Source organism: Schistocerca americana, chromosome 5 (assembly GCF_021461395.2).
Source record: "Schistocerca americana isolate TAMUIC-IGC-003095 chromosome 5, iqSchAmer2.1, whole genome shotgun sequence".
NCBI classification, from domain to species: Eukaryota; Metazoa; Arthropoda; class Insecta; order Orthoptera; family Acrididae; genus Schistocerca; species Schistocerca americana.
In genome coordinates this window covers 259810238-259831919 of record NC_060123.1, presented here as the reverse complement: position 1 = coordinate 259831919, position 21682 = coordinate 259810238, and the positions used below count along the sequence as shown (strand labels likewise).

The 21682-nt window shown below is 45.0% G+C and overlaps 1 non-coding gene across 1 annotated transcript; it reads right to left on the bottom strand.

The window, feature by feature from the left end:
- Positions 1-5663: 5663 nt before the first annotated feature.
- Trnat-ugu lies at positions 5664-5737 on the bottom strand. Its single transcript has one exon. It is a non-coding gene; the product is annotated as a tRNA-Thr (tRNA).
- Between the last annotated feature and the right edge of the window lie 15945 nt (positions 5738-21682).

Genomic DNA, 21682 nt, shown 5'->3' with positions numbered 1-21682 from the left:
CAAAATGTCTTACAAAAACTTAACTGAAATGACTACAGTGAATAGGCACTCTAATTAAATTAGACTTTACTGTGTTTGAAAGTAAGGACAACGCACAGTTCAACTCGCAACATGATCCACGGTAAGCCACTCGAAATGAGGCCAATTTAAACAAGCAGTTCCGATTGACCTCACTCCACTAACCCTGTAACACAGACCACACAACTTCCACACATTTCACAAACAGCTGCGACTAACGTCAGTAATGCAACAGAGTTGCTTCCATTAAGATAAACTTTAGTTCTTTCGGAGCGAACCTCCATAAGCAGCACACACAGCAGACCGTTCGGGAAGGAGAAACTAGCCGTGGCACTACGACTTCAACAAATCAAGGCGCAGAAGCCACAGAAGGACTTCCATCAAAATATTTGAGGAACCGGTTGCGAAATGTCACACAATGACGCCACATGCTCGGCACAGGCAAATTTCCAGCGTCCCATCACCACCACAGCCAACCGAAAAGACAGTCTTCGCGAGATGAGGTCTGTGCTCTGAAAAAGCTCCAGACAGCGGAGATAAACAAGCCTCGCGCCCCACAAATGCTACTTCCAATTATGCCCGCCGATTATAACTGTCCCTTCGTCTCGGTCAAAGCTCCTCTCGCTGAGAACCACCGAAGATCGTGCCCAGCTACTGCGATGGATTGGTGAATGCGAGCCAGCTCGGCTCACATGAAAACCCACAATTCCTGAAAGAAATTAACTAATAAGCGGAGTTTAGGGTCTGTAGAAGTGAGAACGATAGATTCAAATGGTTCAAATGGCTCTGTGCACTATGGGACTTAACATCTTAGGTCATCAGTCCCCTAGAACTTAGAACTACTTAAACCTAACTAACCTAATGACATCACACACATCCATGCCCGAGGCAGGATTCGAACCTGCGACCATAGCAGTCCCGCGGTTCCGGAATGCAGCGCCTAGAACCGCACGACCACCGCGGCCGGCGATAACGATAGAAAACACCTATATCTGCAGTGCCCAAGTCCATAGGAATTTGCTGAAAATTTGTCTCTACATTGATACGGTGCAGTTAGTTTTATGTGACCACAACTAGTTTGTATCTCGCAAAGACGACACGTCAGGTCGCAACTGGGACAAACTACACAGACAGCGCCCCTTATGTGTGCCCCTTACAAGTTAGTGGAGCCTTAGCTGTTATTCCGTTCCGCAATGAAACAGTTGTTCACTTCGCTGCCAGCGACACCTGCTGGATCGCTACAGACTGGCGTGGCTCCAGACTGTGGGAACGGCGTGACCGGCGCCAGCAGGTGCACGGGCTGCACCTGCCGCAGCTGTCGCCCCCGGCTCTGGGCTGTGCTGTGCCTTGCTGGAAGTACGCTCTGCGTAACGGCACCCCGCCCCCAGCCGCGCTTATTACCCCACGCAAGCCGATGGTGACGTCGCCGGCTAATGACGGGTAGTGGCCCGTCTACCGCACTCTGCTCTAGGCGCTAAAACTGGCTGCGCGGCTCCCGGTAGCACTCACCTCGCAAACCGGCGGTCAGAAAACAATGTTATCTCTCTAACGGAACACGAGCGCCGACGTTACCTCCAAATGCTCTATCCTGAACCGGAGTAACGCTGGCTCCCTTCCTTGCAGTAAGCACCATTTTGTTGGGCCGAAAGGCATCTGCGATACTATCCGTCGGCTGTGACCAGTGATGTATTGGCTTCTGTGACGTCATTTCATCATAAGCGTTTTGAATGACTTTTTTTTTTTTAGATCGTTGTTGCATTTCAGGTTTCCTTATTCACAGGATGTTTGAAAATTTGTGGTAAGGTCCTATGGCATGAAACTGTTGAGGTCATCGGTCCCTAGGCTTACATACTACTTAATCTAACTCAAACTAACGTAAGCTAAGGACAAGACACAAACTCACGCCCGAGGGAGGACTCGAACCTCCGACGGGAGAAAGCCACGCGAACCGTGACAAGGCGCCCTAAACAACGCGGCTACACCGCGCGGCAGCGATGTCCATCATTAAATTCCAGTTCCAAAACGCTGTAGAAAGTGAACCACTGTTCACAATGACGTCAAGTTTGAACAATCAGTCCACATGCCTGGATAGGTTTCAGGTGGTCTTCCCCTTCACTCTGCGATAGTAGATACTGGTTTAGCCGACAAAAGCTCGTTGAAAACTCAACTTAATACCTACCGCGCAAAGGCCACGTAATTCCAGTCCATGGGCAGCAGCTGAAAGTTAGTTAAAATATCGAGCGTTCGGGATTCTTGCATGACTCATTTGAAAAACTGTCTAAATTTTCAGTTAAGTTGGTTTGTTGTCTTTGAAACTCAGAAAATGGCTGTCAAGTCCGTATTTAATATCTCCACATCAGTTACGCAATGTTACTTACTGTCTGTTACAAATTCACACTCAAAAGTAACCATAAGATATTTAGTCTGAAACGATTTTTCGACGTGGAGGGAAACTTCCCAGAAGAAAAAACAAAACAAAAATTAACGAAAATTAGACCAATAGAATCCGCTGTGAGCCTCGGAAAATGCACACCAGCACACGCGCACGACACGGCTGTTACTCAGCTTGCGTCCAAGACGCCCAACATGACTTGTCTCCATGAAGGTAAGGCTTCACCACAGGAACGGTGACTGCGCGCCAGTAGCCCTGCAGAAGTTCCAGACACTCGAGGGTATGAAAAAAAAGGCATTGATCCGATGTCTGCTAAGGGTCTCGAGAAAATTACTACAAAATTCGGAAGGGCAGATTATTCTGAAGTGCAGTGTGGCAGGGGCAGAGAATTTCTTGCTCGCGTGGAAGAGGACAACGAATGGCCATGGAACGTTCCTTGGACACACGAAGTCCAGTTCCATATACAAGGGCATATCAGTAAGCAGAATTACAGAATATGGGCAACGGAAAGTCCGTACAAACGTCAACCGGTACCATTACATTCTGCAAAGGAGACTCTGTGGTTGGTAGCAAGATGCTGCTCCTTCTCACACTGCACATCCACTGAAGCGATTACTGCAGAGGCATTTCGGAAATGCTAAAATTATCAGCCGTCATTTCCCTACAGCCTGGCGGTCTAAATTGGAGTGGGGCAAACAGTTATTTGGGAGCATCACTTATCGCGGTTACAGTTATTTTTTATATCAGTTACTTTTAACAGTTTTAAATAACTGTCAGTTACTGACACTACTGAATCCGCCAGACAGGCGTACAGTTAGATAATTAAGTAGGTGGAATCTGTCTGTTTAGGAATAATAAAAACCGATGGTATTGCGAACTGGCAGGAGAGTCGGCTGAATCGTGTCGTAACCTTAGCTGATTAACTATCCATTACATTTCACTTGATGTTTGAAATGTTATCGGCATTTCATTTTACACGTATGTAGGTTATCGGACGCTATAAGAAATATAACAGTCCAAACTGCTACAGAAACTGTACGAAAGTTTGCCGCAACACTATTAAAAGTGAAATGTTAAAGACATACTTTTGCAAGTGTGAAGTAATATGTAAGTTGAACACTGTAGGCAAAATTCGAAGCTTAATATTTGGTGCTGTTCACATACTGAAATAAATAATACAACACAAAAATAAACGTAACGTGATAGATTCATTAACTCCAGTACAATATAACATTTGATAAAATTATGGTGGGGCCTGATGAAGGTTAATGTGAGATCTGAAAAACTGCTCGATTTCTGCAATTTTTCTTCAGCTAACGACAAGATGTTAATTTTTTATGAGAATGACTAGTAACATTTCTCCAAGCCTTTAGTGTCTCGTGAAATTCTTACACGTAACATTATTTATAGCACGTTTCTAAAACGGGCTAAAAAAGTGTAAAGCAATTTGTCTTTGACCCATACAGATTCTTAACCCCATATAGATAGTCCAGAAAATTTGTCCTTCTGAATTTTTGATAGCTGTGACAACACTTGTAAAAATACAACGGAAAACTGGGAGTAGATAATTGATGCATGGGTAGTTCACCTAAGTCACTATCGCACTGCAGATGAAGGAACTGTTGGATGATTTCCCTCAGCGTCAGCTGGGCCTACTCTCTACGCTCTTTACTGTTGCCTAGAGCATGCGACCCTCGTTTTTCGATTTAAATTTTACAAGTATAGTTACAGATATTTAGTATTGACAAGCAAACATTTACAGGACTGTCTATATGGAGACAGTAATTTGCATGGAGCTAGGAGAAATTATTTTATACTTTTTGGTCCGTTTTAAAAACGTGTTGTATTAGAAGGCTCTTAGTTAAAATAAATATATTCTACTTTTTAGTCTTGTGTGTGTGAGAAATTTTTCAATGAACGTGGTAAATACTGTAAGTGTACCTACACTAAATTGTTCCCAGTTGCGAATATGGATAACCATCAGCCATATAATGGAATGACGACAATGAAAATTTGTGCCGAACCAGGACTCAGCCCGCATTTCCCGCTTATCGCATGATTTACCATCCGTCCATCCCATTTCTTTTATTATTAGGGTAACGTGGTACTATCATGAAACTTCAGAAGACCATACTCAAATCATCACGCACTATAAGCTGCAAATGTGAAGAGGGTTTACTAATGATAACAATAATAAATAAAACGAGTATGGAGAAGACTCGGTCATCGATCACGAATCATGGCCAGTCCCAAACTTCCATATATCACAACCATGCCTCTATAACCTGTACTCGTACATCCGTTATACATATCCTCATCCAGGGGAGATATTTTACTTGTAAGTCGCTTGCCCGGTGTTGACGGATAAATACGATATAGCAGAGCCTGTGTTATTATGAATTCCGATGCAGTTCCTTCGGACAGGCAGTAGACACATGGTTGACAACATATGGAAGTTTGGATGTGGCGCTGAGTCATGCGCGGATATCCAAATGGTAACGCGAGTGCTCGCGATAGGCGAGAAATCTGGGTTCGACTTCCGGTCCGATATAAATTTTCATTGTCGTCATTACGTTATACAGCTGACGCTTATCCATATTCGCAACGGTGAATGCATTTAATGTAGTTACACTTATAGTATTTACCATCTTTATTGAATTAGCAAAAAGTGGTCAATGTTGGACATCCTCTGCAGTGGCCCAGAGATAAAGCACTCGCCGTTACACGAAGGAAAAAACCCATCACAGTTAAACAGAACTCATAGAAAATTATTCTTTGGCAAATTACGTGAAATGAAGTAAGATTAGAGTACTGAAAATATCTTTGTAGTCAACAATTCTGTTGCAGATATACACATTTACGGAATGTAGTTACAGAGATTTTAAGTAAATGGTTGTTAAAAAATTAGTATCAATACAAGGAGGTTGACAAACTCATATATTCATCAGGGAGAAATGAACAATGCTGAAGCACTGCACGAACAATTGTTTCGTGAGCGACTTACTTCGTGGGTTAATTACGCCTTCTCAAGGTGTTTCCGTTAAAACTCAGCTGGTAATGCCTCTACCGCGGCAAGAGTTTCGTGGTCTTTCTAGTTAAAGTATTCCGGACAGACACCTGAGTCCACCGATACATAGCTGATCATGTAATCAACCGGTGTACGAGCCGATGTCATAATTATCTTACAATGAAATGAACACCCTTAGCTGCTTACAGGCGTTGACATACGCCAACGGGGACAGATGAAAATGTGTGCCCCGACCGGGACTCGAACCCGGGATCTCCTGCTTACATGGCAGACGCTCTATCCATCTGAGCCACCGAGGATAGCGCGACTGCAAGTATTTATCTCTGGCACGCCTCCCGTGAAACCCACATGGTATCTGTTCTTTCGGACATGTCCGAAAGAACACATACCCTCTTAGTATATATCATAATTATCTGTTCGTCTACTACCACGCATTTCATTACTTTATGTTGAGGATCAGATGACGTTCTTTGCATTAAGCGTTGCTTATCTTCAGTCTTCTTCCCTATCTCGTAACGATATTCAAAAGATGTATGTGACTGCGACGTCTGGGAACAAACCCACAGAGGTTGTGAGTGGTCCACAATCCCTTGCTCGGAGATAAACATATTTTGCTTCACACAGGTCGATGGTAGGCAGAATCGATTGTACAGCGCCGCGACTGACAAGTGACTGAATGTGATAGCAGTCTGGGCGTAGCCGTCGCTCAGTAAGCATGTCATGTTTGGAATGGCTGGAAAAAGAATCCCGTGATGTCGTATCGGCTGAGAATGTCCACACCGCCAAACATTACGCCGAATTGTGACATGTGATATTAGTAACGAGTGTTCAAAAAGTTTCTGGATTGCCGAATATCAGCGTCCGCATCAGCCTCGCCGGTCACACATTGGATTGCAATGAGAGCTGTGTGTGCTAATTATTGTTAGTGCGTGTGGCGATATAGCAAAGTACTGATCTGTGTTGAGACTAACTGTAATTAGACTACAAAAGCCCCTCTACATTGCGTTTAACGTCGTTGAGCAGCGGCATTATGATTACAAACGACTTCCAAAAACAGCTAAGCCCGATTAGCACTTATCTGTTAAGAGACGGCTACACAAAAATTATAAGTCAGGTTGCTATTCCATTACTAACAATAGAAGAAATTTAATCGGGTCTGTTTCAAGCGGCAAATGTTGTCTGACAGGTATTTCCTAGTTTAAGCACATTCTGAGGATTTGACATCGAGCAACACACTACTTTCTGCTTTTTTTTTTTTATTTTACCCACACAGGTTTCTGTAACGTTATACTATCGTGTGTGAGTCTTCCTTCATTCTAGTTGACATTAAATTCATTGCTCGTGTTGCTGTCCGTCTTCCGTAGTACAGCTGATATTCTAGGTGAGATTCTGATCTGTAGTTTTGTTGCTGGTGACAGTAGTTTCCCCGTTATCACAGTTCAACCAACTGTGTTCTCATTAAAAACGGTTTCACTCTCGACGATAAACTCTGAGTCTGTATATTATAAAGGTGTCCTTAAACGAGTTGGGATAGTGTAATATTCCTGGCCGTGGCCGCAAGTATTTAATTTTGCTAGAAGCTCGCATTAATGTAGCTTGATGCACGCGAAGTAGCATATGGTATAAAAGTGGAGAGAGGTAAAAGCGACAGATGGCACAGTATGTACCAGTCCCGTGGGAGAGTCCGCCAGTTGTACTGAACTTGATACTGATTGATCGGCACGTTCGGGTACTAGGCACCAAAACGCCTAACTTGTCTTATTAATTATTAATATACTTTTGTTTGCATTTAACCCAGCTTTTAGTATGACAATCTGTCATGGCTGCCCTACGAGTCTATCGTTTTTGTTTATTACATTTCACTAGTTTTAAGAAACATAAAAGTAACGATATTGTAACTGAAGTGCTTCGGACACCTTCGGGTCGCTTTGCCGCACCTGAGAGACGAAGTACTTCAGCTGCACTACTCTCTTTGTCTCGGGCGCTCTGGAGGGACGAACCTGTCGTACTCCATATTGGGAGTTGAATGGAAAAGTTACCGTACAATTAAGAAAGCGATTTCGAGTGTTAAAAAATACATTGTAAAATGAGTGAATATTCAAGTAATAACCAAACAGGATACATTAATGAGAAGTGTCAGTACTACAGATCTTGCCCTCTGTGGATACAGAGACTAACCTGGACAAGTGGCATCCCGTAAAAAGCACAATCACAGGTTCTAGATGACAGCATAGCAGACTCCACCGAAGAATATCCCACGACCGACTAGCTGGGGATACAACTTTAGATGACAGGTAGGTGGAAACAACGATTAGAGAGTCTTATTGAATATCTCCAGATCTCTTCGGCTCCCAGATCTGACTTCCAAAGGAGACATAATTTATTATAGATCGAGGGTAGCTTTTAATATCTCTGCCACTTTTAACTGGAAAGTGCCAAACTGGATCACTATTACAATCAGCGCTTATGAACGTATAGCTACATGGTTTTGCTGTCTTTTTCTGTTTCTTACACAAAACACGAAAATTCTAGCTTCTTCGTCAAGTGAGAAAACACGACATTCCACCCTGAAGACTTCTTCGCTCTACATCTACATCTACATATATACTCCGCTAGCCACCAAGCGGTGTGTGGCGGAAGGCACAATTCGCGCCAAAGTCATATCCCCCCCCCCTCCCCTCCCCTCTGTTCCACTAGCGGATCGCACGAGGGAAAAACGACTGTCTGAGCACCTCAGTACGAGCTCTAATTTCCTTTATCTTTGAATGATGATCATTACGCGATTTGAAAGTTGATGGTAATAATATATGTTCTACATCCTCGATGAAGATCGGAATTTAGTGAGCAGCCCCTTCTGTTTAGCGCGTCATCTATCTGCAAGTGTGTCCCACTTCAAACTTTCTATGAGATTTGTAACGCTCTCGCGATGGCCAAATGTACCAGTCACGAATCTTGCCGCTCTTCTTTAGACCTTCTCAATTCCTTGAATCAGAACAAGCTAATAAGGGTCCCATACAGTCTGGACGAACTAACGTATTGTAAGCTATTTCCTTTGTTCAAAAATGGCTCTGAGCACTGTGGGACTTAACTGCTGAGGTCATCAGTCCCCTAGAACTTAGAACTACTTAAACCTAACTAACCTAAGGACATCACACACATCCATGCCCGAGGCAGGATTCGAACCTGCGACCGTAGCGTTCGCGCGGTTCCAGACTGTAGCGCCTAGAACCGCTAGGCCACTCCGGCCGGCTATTTCCTTTGTTGAAGGACTGCATCGCTTCAGGATTCTACCAATAAACCGCAATCTAGAGTTCGCCTTACCCGTTACTTGTGTAATCTGATCATTCCATTTGACATCATTTCGAATAGTCACACCCAGATGCTTGACTGATGTTACCGCTTCCAAAGACTGATCATTCATTTTGTACTCATACATCAATGGGGATTTTCGCCTTGTTATACGCAGTAGGTTACACTTACTAATATTGAGAGATAACTGCCAGTCATTACATCACGCATTTATTGCCTGCAAATCCTCATTGATTTGTTCACAACTTTCGTGTGATACTACTTTCCTGTAGAATACAGCATCATCGACAAACAGTCTAAGGCCGCTGTTAATACCATCAACCAGATCGTTTACGTAAATCGTAAAAAGCAGAGGACCTATTACGCTACCCTGGGGCACACCTGAAGTTACTCTTGTTTCTGTTGAAGTTACCCTGTTCACAGTCTGGAACCGAGCGATCGCTACGGTCGCAGGTTCGAGTCCTGCCTGGGGCATGGGTGTGTGTGATGTTCTTAGGTTTAAGTAGTTCTAAGTTCTAGGGGACTGATGACCTCAGAACTTAAGTCCCATAGTGTTCAGAGCCATTTGAACCATTTTACCCCGTTCAGGACGACATGCTGCTCTCTGTCTGTTAGAAAACTTTCTATTCAACCGCATATGTCACTGGATAGACCGTAAGTGCGCACTTTTTGTAGCAAGCGACTTTGCGGAACTGAGTCGAACGCCTTTCGAAAGTCGAGAAATATGGCATCAACCTAGGAGCCGGTATCTAGAGCCTGTTGTATATCATGCACAACTGCTGTTTCCTAAAACCATGCTGGTTTCTGCAGATGAGCTTCTCAGAGTCTAGAAAGGTCATTATGTCTGAACACAAAATATGTTCCATGATTCTACAACAAATCGATGTCAGTGAAATTGGCCGGTAATTATGTGCATCCGATTTTCTACCCTTTTTATAGATTGCTATGACCTGGCCCTTCTTCCAGTCCCGCGGAAATCCCCGCCATCCCAATGATCTCTGATAGAATGGTGATATATTTGTAGTATAGTCAACATAAAATCTTACGGGGATACCGTCTGGTCCAGATGCCTTTCTGGCGTCAAAGGATCTTAACTGTTTTACAGTCCCAGATACACTAAACGCTATGTCAGCCATCCTTTAGTTTGTTCGATAATTGAAAGGGGGAATGGTGCTGCAGTCCTCTATCGTGAACAAGTTTTTCAAAGCTAGCTTTAGAATTTCGGCCTTCTGTTTATCATCATCAGTTACGTTTTTGTAAGTGACAAAATCCTAACAAAGAAGGGAATTTTTCGTTTAACCTAGTGATACCTTTAGATGAAATCTTGTGCCAGTAAAACCGGTGTCTGGGCAACTGCACACCAGAAAAGAATCTCTGTGACGGCGTGGCCGCGGAAAGAAGGAAGACAGGCGCCACGGTCACCTGTTCCCTTAGGCGGCAGCAGCAGCAGCAGTACCGTGCAGAGGCAGAATGCAAAGCTACGCGCGCCTGCATCGCTGACGAGCAGCGCGCACGCCGCGGGCTTGTGGATGCTATGCAAATACGGGCGCGTGGGCGAAGGCCGGCTGGCAACCGAGCAGACCCCTGGCGCACACGCTCCCCGCCCCCCCCCCCCCCCCCTCCACCCCCCAACAACTCGTTATAGACGATAGCTTCTCTGTCAGAAAGCGTGTTAGGGATTCCTGGCAAGAGAGATCTGATTCGTCTGCCACTGAAAGTTTCTTTCCAGACGTCTATGAGAGACCCCACGGCCGGCCTTGTCCGCTGTTTATATTCGAACTACGAAGTAACTCACATTCGGCCAACAACAGAAAGATCACAGAAACTGCCTGACGAAAGTGAAGCATCCAGAAGGGGAGAAGGAAACGTAATCGAGCTTCACGGGTTGACAGGGAACCTGATGTTATTTCACTGATTACAGTATCGAGTCTTATTTACAGACGTAAGTTCGAAGGTCTGGCCTGGCTGCATGCCACTCCGTTGGCAATAATGTCTGACACCTGATAGTCAAGGAAGGAAGGATTCTGTTACGATTGTGGACGCGGCATTAATCAGTTACTGTCGGCTCCCTTTTGCAATTACACACATTTATTTTAAAACAGTAATTACACACACGTAATAACACACGTTATTAATGAAGGAATAAACAACAGTGCAATTAATAGTGCTTTCAGTGCGTTACAGTTTACCAAAAGAGCATAAATTACAGACACTGCAAATAATGTTCTAAAACAAGCGAATGTGATCCCATTTAGAATTTTAAGGCAAGTAACAGTCACGCTGAAGGCCTTTAACGCCAAGAACAACAATTATAAAATAATTTAACAAACATACTGTAAAACAGCAATGCAAGAGCAAGGTTAATTTGAAAAGACAGGCAACTGATCACCAAACGGGTGAGACAAAATGATGGTAAACTTGGTACCACAACCATTTAAACCTGATGCAATGCCAAGAACGGCTATTACATAAAAAAATTAAAACAATTAAAAAACATACCGTAAAACAACGAATACAACAGCAAAGGTTAATTTAAAAAGACAAGCAACTGATCACTAAACAGGTGAGACAAAATGATGGTAAACTTGGTAGCACTTCGTCTGCAGGCCACAAGTGGCACATCGGGACCATCCAACCGCCATGTTATCCTCAGTTGAGGATGCGGATAGAAGGGGCGTGTGGTCAACACAACGCTCTCCCACTCGTTGTGATGGTTTTCTTTGACCGGAGCCGCTACTATTCGGTCGAGTAGCTCCTCAATTAGCATCACGAGGCTGGGTGTACCCCGAAAAATGCAACAGCGCATGGCGGTTGGATGGTCAACCATCCAAGTGCCAGCCACGCCGGACAGCGCTTAACATCGGTGATCTCACGGGAACCGGTGTCTCCACTGCGACCAGGCCGTTGCCTTAAACTTGGTAGCGCAATCATTTAAATCTGCTGTAACGCCAAGAATGGCAATTATATAAAAAAATTTAGACACATACAATAAAACAGCAAACACAATAGTAAAACATAGGGGCCAGTCACAGACGGTGCACCAGAAGTCGACCTCTGAGTAGGTCTGGCAGAAAACACTTTCGCGAGCGATGAGACAGGCAGCAAAGAGTTGGATTCGCTTCACAAGATGGTAACTCAGACTGGTGGCAGTCTAACGAATGACTAATGATAATCTTGCTGAGTCTACCTGACGTCCAATAAACCAAATACAAGGATGTAAAAATACGCCAAAGCCGGAACCGGCGGTCTGGACTCCGCCCGCAGAATACTGTGCTTAGGAGCGCCCAGAACGAGACAGGAATCACTACCAGCAGAGTAGAAGAATCGCCAACCAACCTACAATCAAGAAAGCTGTCAAAACTACACGCCTCACCGGACAGCAGAGGAAACGTACACTGCCGTTACATACACTAATCACCAGGGCAGGTAACTGGGGCGTTAGCGGCCCGAGGCAGGAAAAATAACGCTGGTTGAACTTAACAAATAGTAAAAAAACTGAACGCAAGAAATAGTAATTAGAAGTCCAGGAAAGCTAATCGGATCCGCCTTCCCCAAGCACTCCATTCGCTGCTCTTCGCCTCTGCAACACTACGAGCAGCAACGCGAACCCAAGTCACTGGTGAATCGCAAGATCTCACAATGGTGGGGGTTTCTCCACTTGCATTCAAATGCACTCAACTTAAAACTTGCAGGATCCGGTTTACGACTAACTCGTGCCCTCTCGTGACCACAGGCCTTCGATCCAGCAGTCCGTGCGCACTGCCAGCGGTCCCAGCGTGTTTTCTCACTGCGCAGACCTAGCTCCTCCCGAGTCCCCAACCGAACTGCACACTGACACGACCCGTAAGAACCGCGACATCGCCTCAAAGATAGGGCCACAGTTACTACATATCGATAACCACGGCTGCTGCCACTAGCGGACAGGCAACACTTGCGAAACTAAGTGGCGCCAGTCAACACGAAAAGAAGACAAACACCCGCAACCATGTCGACCAAACGATACGGTCTGGCCTCCAACAGAGGACGGAAACCTACGAACAGCACCAACGCGAGCCGAAGCACGGCTCAATGTCATAAAGCCATTGTATATACTCCTGATGCAAAACGGCCTAGAGCTGCTGCAACAGGTTCTTGATAACCCAGATAAAGGCACTATGATGGACTTGACTTCGGAGCTCGACACACACGCTTTATCGGGGACGGATTTGGGGATCTTGCTGGATACAGGAGTACGTCAGCATCACGCAGGTGGTTCATAAAAACACTTGCCATTTTTGGATGAGCATTGTCATCTTGGAACATGGCGTGACGATACTGCTGCCTGGGAGTTAACACGTAAAGATGCAAGATGTCCGTGACGTATCGTAGTGCCACCAGAGTTCCCTCAATCACTACCAGCCGTTACCTGAAGTCAAAACGCACAGCACCCCACAACATGACGCCAAGAGCAGCATCTCTGCGCCTGTCAAAAATATTAGGAGAATGGGCTCCCTCCCCGGTTCGTCTCCGAACTCGCCGACGACGGTCATCCTGCGTAGTGCTGAACAGCGATCGTCGCTGCGCAGAATGCGACGCTATTCACTGCAGTCCATCCTGTCACAGCATTACTCCAAACGCAGCCGTTTGTGTTGTGCTGTTAACTGCAGGCTGTGCGTGGGACGGTAATCCCTAGTACAACTGCTGCTAGCTTCCAATCAATGGTGCGGTCTAACACAGACTGTTGCAGCGAATCTGTTACTTGTTGTTGGATGGCAGGCGCAGATATAAAGGTGTTAACGACGCGTATGGTGCACAATACGGCGCTCCTTTTTTTGGTGGTCAGACTTGGTCATTCTTCCGCTCTAGGCAAGTATGCCCGCCCTCATGTTCTAATACAGCCCACCATCGAGACACTGTCACTTCCGAATGCCGCATAAATCTGGGTATTGGAGAATTCGACCAGCTGGCCAAATGTGGACCGACAGTATGGTTCCTTTCAAATTGAACACTGCCTCACACGAGTGGACGTCACTTCCTTCATAGTGATCACTCAACATTAGACGCTCTTCACGCCTCTTATATACGCTACTAAACTTTGTGACAACACTAAACACTAAAGAGACTAATTCACTTTCATGGCCGTTTTACCTCTCATAGAGAATTTACATATCTGCTGAGGGTGTGCACGTGTGCGAAGTTATATTCATATCCTATATTCGACCATATCTTCGTGGTGCTTCACTCTTTAGTGTATGTTGAAAGGTGGCTATACTGAGTCACAGCGCCAGAGATTGCGCCAAAGAGTATTATTCGGCCGCCTCCACTGGCGCAGTAATTGTTCAGAGAATTTCGAGAGCAGTTGTAGTTCAGAGGTTGTCGTGGGCAGTGCTTGTTGAGAGGATGTCGAGAGCAGTACTAGTTGAGAGCATGTCGTGTGCAGTTATTGTTCTGTTGGGCGAGAGAGTTGATGCTGTTCGGTTGGTGTAATGTATATATGGAAGATTATGCAATGATCACAGTGTATTTTTCGTCAATATATATGGAGGTAAAAAAAATTATTTCAAATTTCCTAAATAACAATGCCTCTTGGTCACAGGTTCAGTCAACAAAGCATCTGGCTCGTGTTCATGTATTAGACTTGTAATGCTGGTTTCTATGTGCAATTATAGTATTTCTGGTTTTTCAATTAGTTCATTGTAAATGATGTTTAAAATATGTCGTCGTATTGAGGAAGAACCGTGCCAGATACGTGTACGGTGAATCACACTTCCACAAACATAACAGTTACACTTGTGCTTTGTCGTTTCGTAGCTTTTATAGTTGCTGGGGACTTAATTAATCAATTGTGTTAATGGAAATTTCCTTTCATTTTTTATTGTTATTTTATGCAGTCAGATTGTATACTAATACTACTCAGGGCCAACCGGTTAAGAGACTTCGTAACCGGACACACAGCTACTAAAATTATTGCATTTATTTTATAATTAAGCCCCCATGAAATGTTGCCTATACAGAATGGTAGTTGCTAATCCGCTTCCCGTTGCTTGCAGTCAGTATTCAATCCACACATGAAGTTGAAAAAAAAAATTTTACTTATATCAACTTGAAAGTTACACAAGGGAACATTAGATATCTGTCTATTAAGGTGTACGTTCTCAGAAGCGTACGGGACATCAAGAAACAAACATATAAGTTTTCAAGCCCAAAAGATACCAATGTTACTGCTATCTGACCAATCCAAAAGAATAAAGAAGAACACATAGCACAATGTTTAATCCTGAAAAAATGAAATAAGGCATCCGCATACGGTTGTTAACAAGCCACTGAACCCCTCAATAGTCAATGCACAGAAACGAAACCTGGCTACTCAAATATGTTCCGCGGGTATTTAAACTGTTCTCGCTGCTCTATTTGCAGTCAGTGTAACTGCAACACTCGTACCAGTGATTGCCAGCTTAAGTAAACAAGAGTGGCGTGCATGAGTGTTTGCAACTCTGGACGAGCAAAATACATTTCTGTTCTATCCTCCATTAACATGTGCCGTGACCTCTCGAAAGGAAATAATTTACAGGTCTCGATAATTAAATAAAACTGCAAGATACACCGTCATTTAAACTGCTTTAGAAAGGGATACGCAGTGTGGTAGAATGATAAACGAGATTATCAAGCAGGAGCGATGTAGCCGTCACTGACAGACTTTACGTAATATCAATACATTCAGTAGGTCGGCCACAAGATTGAGAAGTATTGATTTCACGAAATGATTTTTCATTAACTGAAAACGAATGCATACAGTGCAGGCAAAAATTATTATAAACTTCCAACGCCACCACATGTAGGTGCATGACGTTCCGTTCACACAAAGATAGGCAAAACCACTGAAATTGCTCAATGAACGGTTTACAATTCTGAAAAATATCTAGTTCTGCATAGAAGGAGCATCCCTGGCGTGTAGGAATTCATTCCGAACAGGTTTCAATTACGCAAGCCCACTAGATAAAGTCGGAGTGCAACACACAAAATCAAGTTTGACGAACTCTCTTCCTCTCCAAAATGGTTAGAGCAGACACTGAGAACATAACGCAAACACACTACTACTAAACGTGTGTAATTCGAAACAACGACCATGTGAATCCACGCACAGCAACTTGGTAAAAACTTCAGTGTTAAAAACGTGACAAAACTACACATTATCAAATATTAGATAATGTAACTGACTTTAAAATGCGTGCTATTACTCACGATTTGACATAATGGAAACTATAATTATTCCTTCGGTTGAAAGACACTGATTATTAAAAGGAAAGGCACGTTTAGAAGTTTCACAGCCATTTAATTCGAATATATACACTCCTGGAAATGGAAAAAAGAACACATTGACACCGGTGTGTCAGACCCACCATACTTGCTCCGGACACTGCGAGAGGGCTGTACAAGCAATGATCACACGCACGGAACAGCGGACACACCAGGAACTGCGGTGTTGGCCGTCGAATGGCGCTAGCTGCGCAGCATTTGTGCACCGCCGCCGTCAGTGTCAGCCAGTTTGCCGTGGCATACGGAGCTTCATCGCAGTCTTTAACACTGGTAGCATGCCGCGACAGCGTGGACGTGAACCGTATGTGCAGTTGACGGACTTTGAGCGAGGGCGTATAGTGGACATGCGGGAGGCCGGGTGGACGTACCGCCGAATTGCTCAACACGTGGGGCGTGAGGTCTCCACAGTACATCGATGTTGTCGCCAGTGGTCGGCGGAAGGTGCACGTGCCCGTCGACCTGGGACCGGACCGCAGCGACGCACGGATGCACGCCAAGACCGTAGGATCCTACGCAGTGCCGTAGGGGACCGCACCGCCACTTCCCAGCAAATTAGGGACACTGTTGCTCCTGGGGTATCGGCGAGGACCATTCGCAACCGTCTCCATGATGCTGGGCTACAGCCCCGCACACCGTTAGGCCGTCTTCCGCTCACGCCCCAACATCGTGCAGCCCGCCTCCAGTGGTGTCGCGACAGGCGTGAATGGAGGGACGAATGGAAACGTGTCGTCTTCAGCGATGAGAGTCGCTTCTGCCTTGGTGCCAATGATGGTCGTATGCGTGTTTTGCGCCGTGCAGGTGAGCGCCACAATCAGGACTGCATACGACCGAGGCACACAGGGCCAACACCCGGCATCATGGTGTGGGGAGCGATCTCCTACACTGGCCGTACACCACTGGTGATCGTCGACGGGACACTGAATAGTGCACGGTACATCCAAACCGTCATCGAACCCATCGTTCTACCATTCCTAGACCGGCAAGGGAACTTGCTGTTCCAACAGGACAATGCACGTCCGCATGTATCCCGTGCCACCCAACGTGCTCTAGAAGGTGTAAGTCAACTACCTTGGCCAGCAAGATCTCCGGATCTGTCCCCCATTGAGCATGTTTGGGACTGGATGAAGCGTCGTCTCACGCGGTCTGCACGTCCAGCACGAACGCTGGTCCAACTGAGGCGCCAGGTGGAAATGGCATGGCAAGCCGTTCCACAGGACTACATCCAGCATCTCTACGATCGTCTCCATGGGAGAATAGCAGCCTGCATTGCTCCGAAAGGTGGATATACACTGTACTAGTGCCGACATTGTGCATGCTCTGTTGCCTGTGTCTATGTGCCTGTGGTTCTGTCAGTGTGATCATGTGATGTATCTGACCCCAGGAATGTGTCAATAAAGTTTCCCCTTCCTGGGACAATGAATTCACGGTGTTCTTATTTCAATTTCCAGGAGTGTATTTAAAAATAAAGCTATAATCTCCTCTACAGCTGAAGCTACTCCACTTTGAAGTGCTTTTGCGATTCCCAACCTTATACAAACGAATAACACGAAACGACACGCCTTCCAACTGGCCGACCGTTTCCTCTATTTGATATCTTTTCCATCAAGACTCATTTCCAATTTGAATATGACGGCCTTCCTCTATCTTAAGTCAATATAACATGCAAAAAAACTTGACACTTCTAACGAAAAACGGATGATATCTATTGTAAGGGACCTTTTTGAGAAGAAACTTCCCATTATTCGAGCATCGTTTTACCGTAATTCTCTGAATAAACGGAGAGTTGCCACTTGAAAACTCGAAGACAGTTCCAAGAGGGTCGCAAGACCGTCGCTCAGAAACAAAGACCTATCTGGTTTCCACTGACTTCTTGTAGAATTATGTACTGTGTGATGATTTTTCTGGACACCAAACACCAACGTATGAATCGGTATGATTTCCGCAAGGACATATCGTGTGGAACTCAGCCTGCTTCGTTCGTTCGTGAGATACACAAGGCAGCACTTAATGAAACTCTAGTTGATGCTAATTTTCTCGACTTACAGAAATCCTTCCAAACAGCTCCGCACTGCTGCGTAGAAATCAAATCACGTGCATACGCAGACTATCTAGGACACGGTAGAAGCATCGATAGAACCAGAGGTAGCGTCCAGCGTACACCATTGGTGTACGAGACGTATATAACAGGATGGGCAAAATAAAAGTGGCCCAGAAACTATTTCCTGCATCGTTAGACAGGCAACCCAGGTTTCACGCGTAGGGGGGATGACGTATGTAGGTATGCCTACCTTAACCTGTATTAAATGTTTCCTGGGTCACGTCTGTAGCCCTACGAAGCCGATCGCAGTCGACACAATTGTTTACAGAGAACTGACATCGTTACAGGTTTGTTTCAAACCTCAGAGAGGCTTCGACATGATCAGAACCTGGAATAAAGGTTGACAACTTATTCTGAACTGTGATGCCAGTATTCTGACGCTGGAATCATTCGCAGCCTTCTGTCCCCAGTGACATGAGGTGAAAGAGCCGCCCAAATGTATCCGTGGAGTGGCAGTTGTCAGACGCACAATTCGGTGAACAGGTGCTGTAAAAAGAGTCGTAGTACTTTCTCAGCGTACTACAGCTCGTGTAACAAGCACAAGGCTAAAGACGAGGATTTCGGACTTTTGCAGGAGGGCGCCAGCAGTCTTTCTTCTCGCATTCTATCCACGGACGAAAGAAGAATGCGGCTCCCTTCACCACGCATCCCGTATTGCTGCTTGTGGAGTACAGATCAAGGAGTAGATGCTGATGGTCTGATGCTTGAAGTTCCTTTCACTGTATTAAATGCTCGTAAATGCCACAAGCTGAAATACAGATCGCTCAACATTACCTTCTGCGCCGACAAGGGCAGGGATGGAAATGGTACTCAGATAGGTACCAGCGCACGTGGGGGAATCCAGGGAAGTGAGGCCCCAAATGGTGCAGCCAACGGTACATACTCGTACATGGGACTCAGGGTGGCAAAATGTGTCGTACCCCGGCTCACAATCACGAATGAGGGCTAGGATTGTGCGTCAACGAAAGGACAAGTGGTTGGACAGAAGCGACAAGACGCGTGGTCTGTGAAGCCACCTACGATTAGTTGGCTGCTTGGGGAAGGAGACCAGACAGCGTGGTCATCGGTCTATCGGATTAGGGAAGGATAGGGAAGGAAGTCGGCCGTGCCCTTTCAGAGGAACCATCCCGGCATTTGCCTGGAGTGATTTAGGGAAATCACGGAAAACCTAAATCAGGATGGTCGGACGCGGGATTGAACCGTCGTCCTCCCGAATACGAGTCCAGTGTCGAACCACTGCGCGACCTCGCTCGGTACGATTAGTTCCTCGTACCGTCTAATAGCCATTGTTATTTCACACATAGGTAACTCAACCATTGTGCGGTGACTGCATATTACAAATTTCTGTACACTGCATTTTACATTGCTTCATGTCGTAACGAGAACGGAGAACGCTGTTCATCATTTGCTCTGCCCTTTATTTTAGACTACAGTGAGATGCATGGGGTATTTGTTTTAAGATTGTGTATTCCTTCTGACTCATCTGACGTTACGTACAAAATTTTAGTGTATATTGAAGGTGCCCGGACCATTCACTTCTTTATGTAAGTATTTGCCAGTGATAGAACCCTAACTTATCATTTTAGTTCTATCTGTTCATGTATTAGCACTTTACTGTTCAATTGGAGAACATGACAATTTAACAGACTTTAATGTTTTGTGAGAATACTGACTTGACCTGTACGTAGGAAATTTATCAATTTTAAAGTTTTTAACCACTTTCGACTTGGAACGATGTAGTAAGAGCTTTGTTAATTGCAAAGTTTGGCGTTCTACAGTATTGTGTCAATTATTTACTGTTGACTATTTCACAGGACACGGTCCTCACCCATGAAATCAGAAGAACGGGTCAAAAGGCTTGCATGACCACATCCTACTGGAAGGTCTATTTTACGAATGCTTAGAGGCAAAAGCCAGACAGCAACTGCAGGGCATTCCTTTCTGCGAGGCATTGCGTGGTGAGACGAAATTTAGCTTTCAGAACGCAATTTTTGTTTCGTTTTAACTGAACCGAATTAGCTGATCAGCTAACTGCGCCGAGGGTCGAAGTATGTGACGAGCCATGGAAGCAGTAAACTGCTCCATACCGGGATAGGAAATAAGTGATGAAATGACAAAAATAGGTCCAATGAATCATGAGCTGGGTTTTGGGGACGAAGCTGGTTTTCGAATGGAGATTGGACTTCCCATAACCATCGCTTAATTTAGGTAATGGAAAGGGCAATACTAGAAAACACTATCACCATGCTTCCAGATCTAAGAAGTTCCTCAAGATGGTGCAAAGCGAGTACCTTCGTGATCTGCTGATAAAAAGGCAAGAAAACATGTTTGTTTCCTAAACAACACCATTGCTTCTCTACAGTTTCGTTTCAGGGACGCATAATAGATCCAGCGATCCTTCAGCTTTTTCATTCCATAGGGAAAAAAATTCTGTCAAACTCTGCAAAATGTTCTTACTCGGTGACTGCAACTATCACTCCCTCTTTTGATGAAAATTTCTTCCCAGCAACACAAAGTTTCAAATTAGGGAATAGGAAGAAGTCACTTGCGACTAAGTCTGATGACTAGGATGGATGACGAACCGAATCAGAGCCCATATCATGCCCCTTCGTCACTGCTATCGCTGATTTGTGGATGCTGCATTATCCTGGTGAAAAAGCACTTTTCTGCGTGCCAGCCTTGGTCTTCTTTCAGCCTACGCAAATTTAAGACGCTCCAACAAAAAATAATGGTTCAAATGGCTCTGAGCACTATGCGACTTAACTTCTGAGGTCATCAGTCGCCTAGAACTTAGAACTAATTAAACCTAACCAACCTAAGGACATCACACACATCCATGCCCGAGGCAGGATTCGAACCTGCGACCGTACCGGTCGCTCCGCTCCAGACTATAGTGCATAGAAACGCACGGCCACTCCGGCCGGCACACTCCAACAGAGGAGTATAATAGGATCCAGTTATGGTTCTGGCTTTCTTCAAGTAATATATGGGTATTATTCCTTGGGAATCCCAAAAAACAGTGGCCATCACCTTTCCACCTGACAAAATGGTCTTTACCTTGTTCGGTGCACATTCACCAGCCTTTGTACGTTGTTTTGACTTCCTTTTTGACTCTGGTGTACAGTGAAGTATCCAGTACTCATCAACAGCTAGAAATCGGGGAGAAAGTCTTGCCGATTGCGATTAAATATCACCAGATGTTGTGATGAAATATTTTACGGGACTCGCATTTGGTCGACTATATGCAGTGGCGTCACCCACCTTGCACGCGGCTTCTTCATAGACAAATCTCCGTGCACGATGTTGTACACTCGCTCTGCTTAGATGTCTAGAATCTCACAACTCAAGAATTTTTATTTGGCAGTCTTATATTACCTTATCTCGGATTTCGTCAGTGATTTCCTTTGTAGTGACCCCATCTGGACGGCTGGAGCGCGTTTCGTCTTCGGTGCTTGTTCGACCGCATTTAAATTAATTAATCCAAAGTGAATGGTCCTTAATGATGATGCAGAGTCCGTGTGATCCCCATCAAATTCCGTTT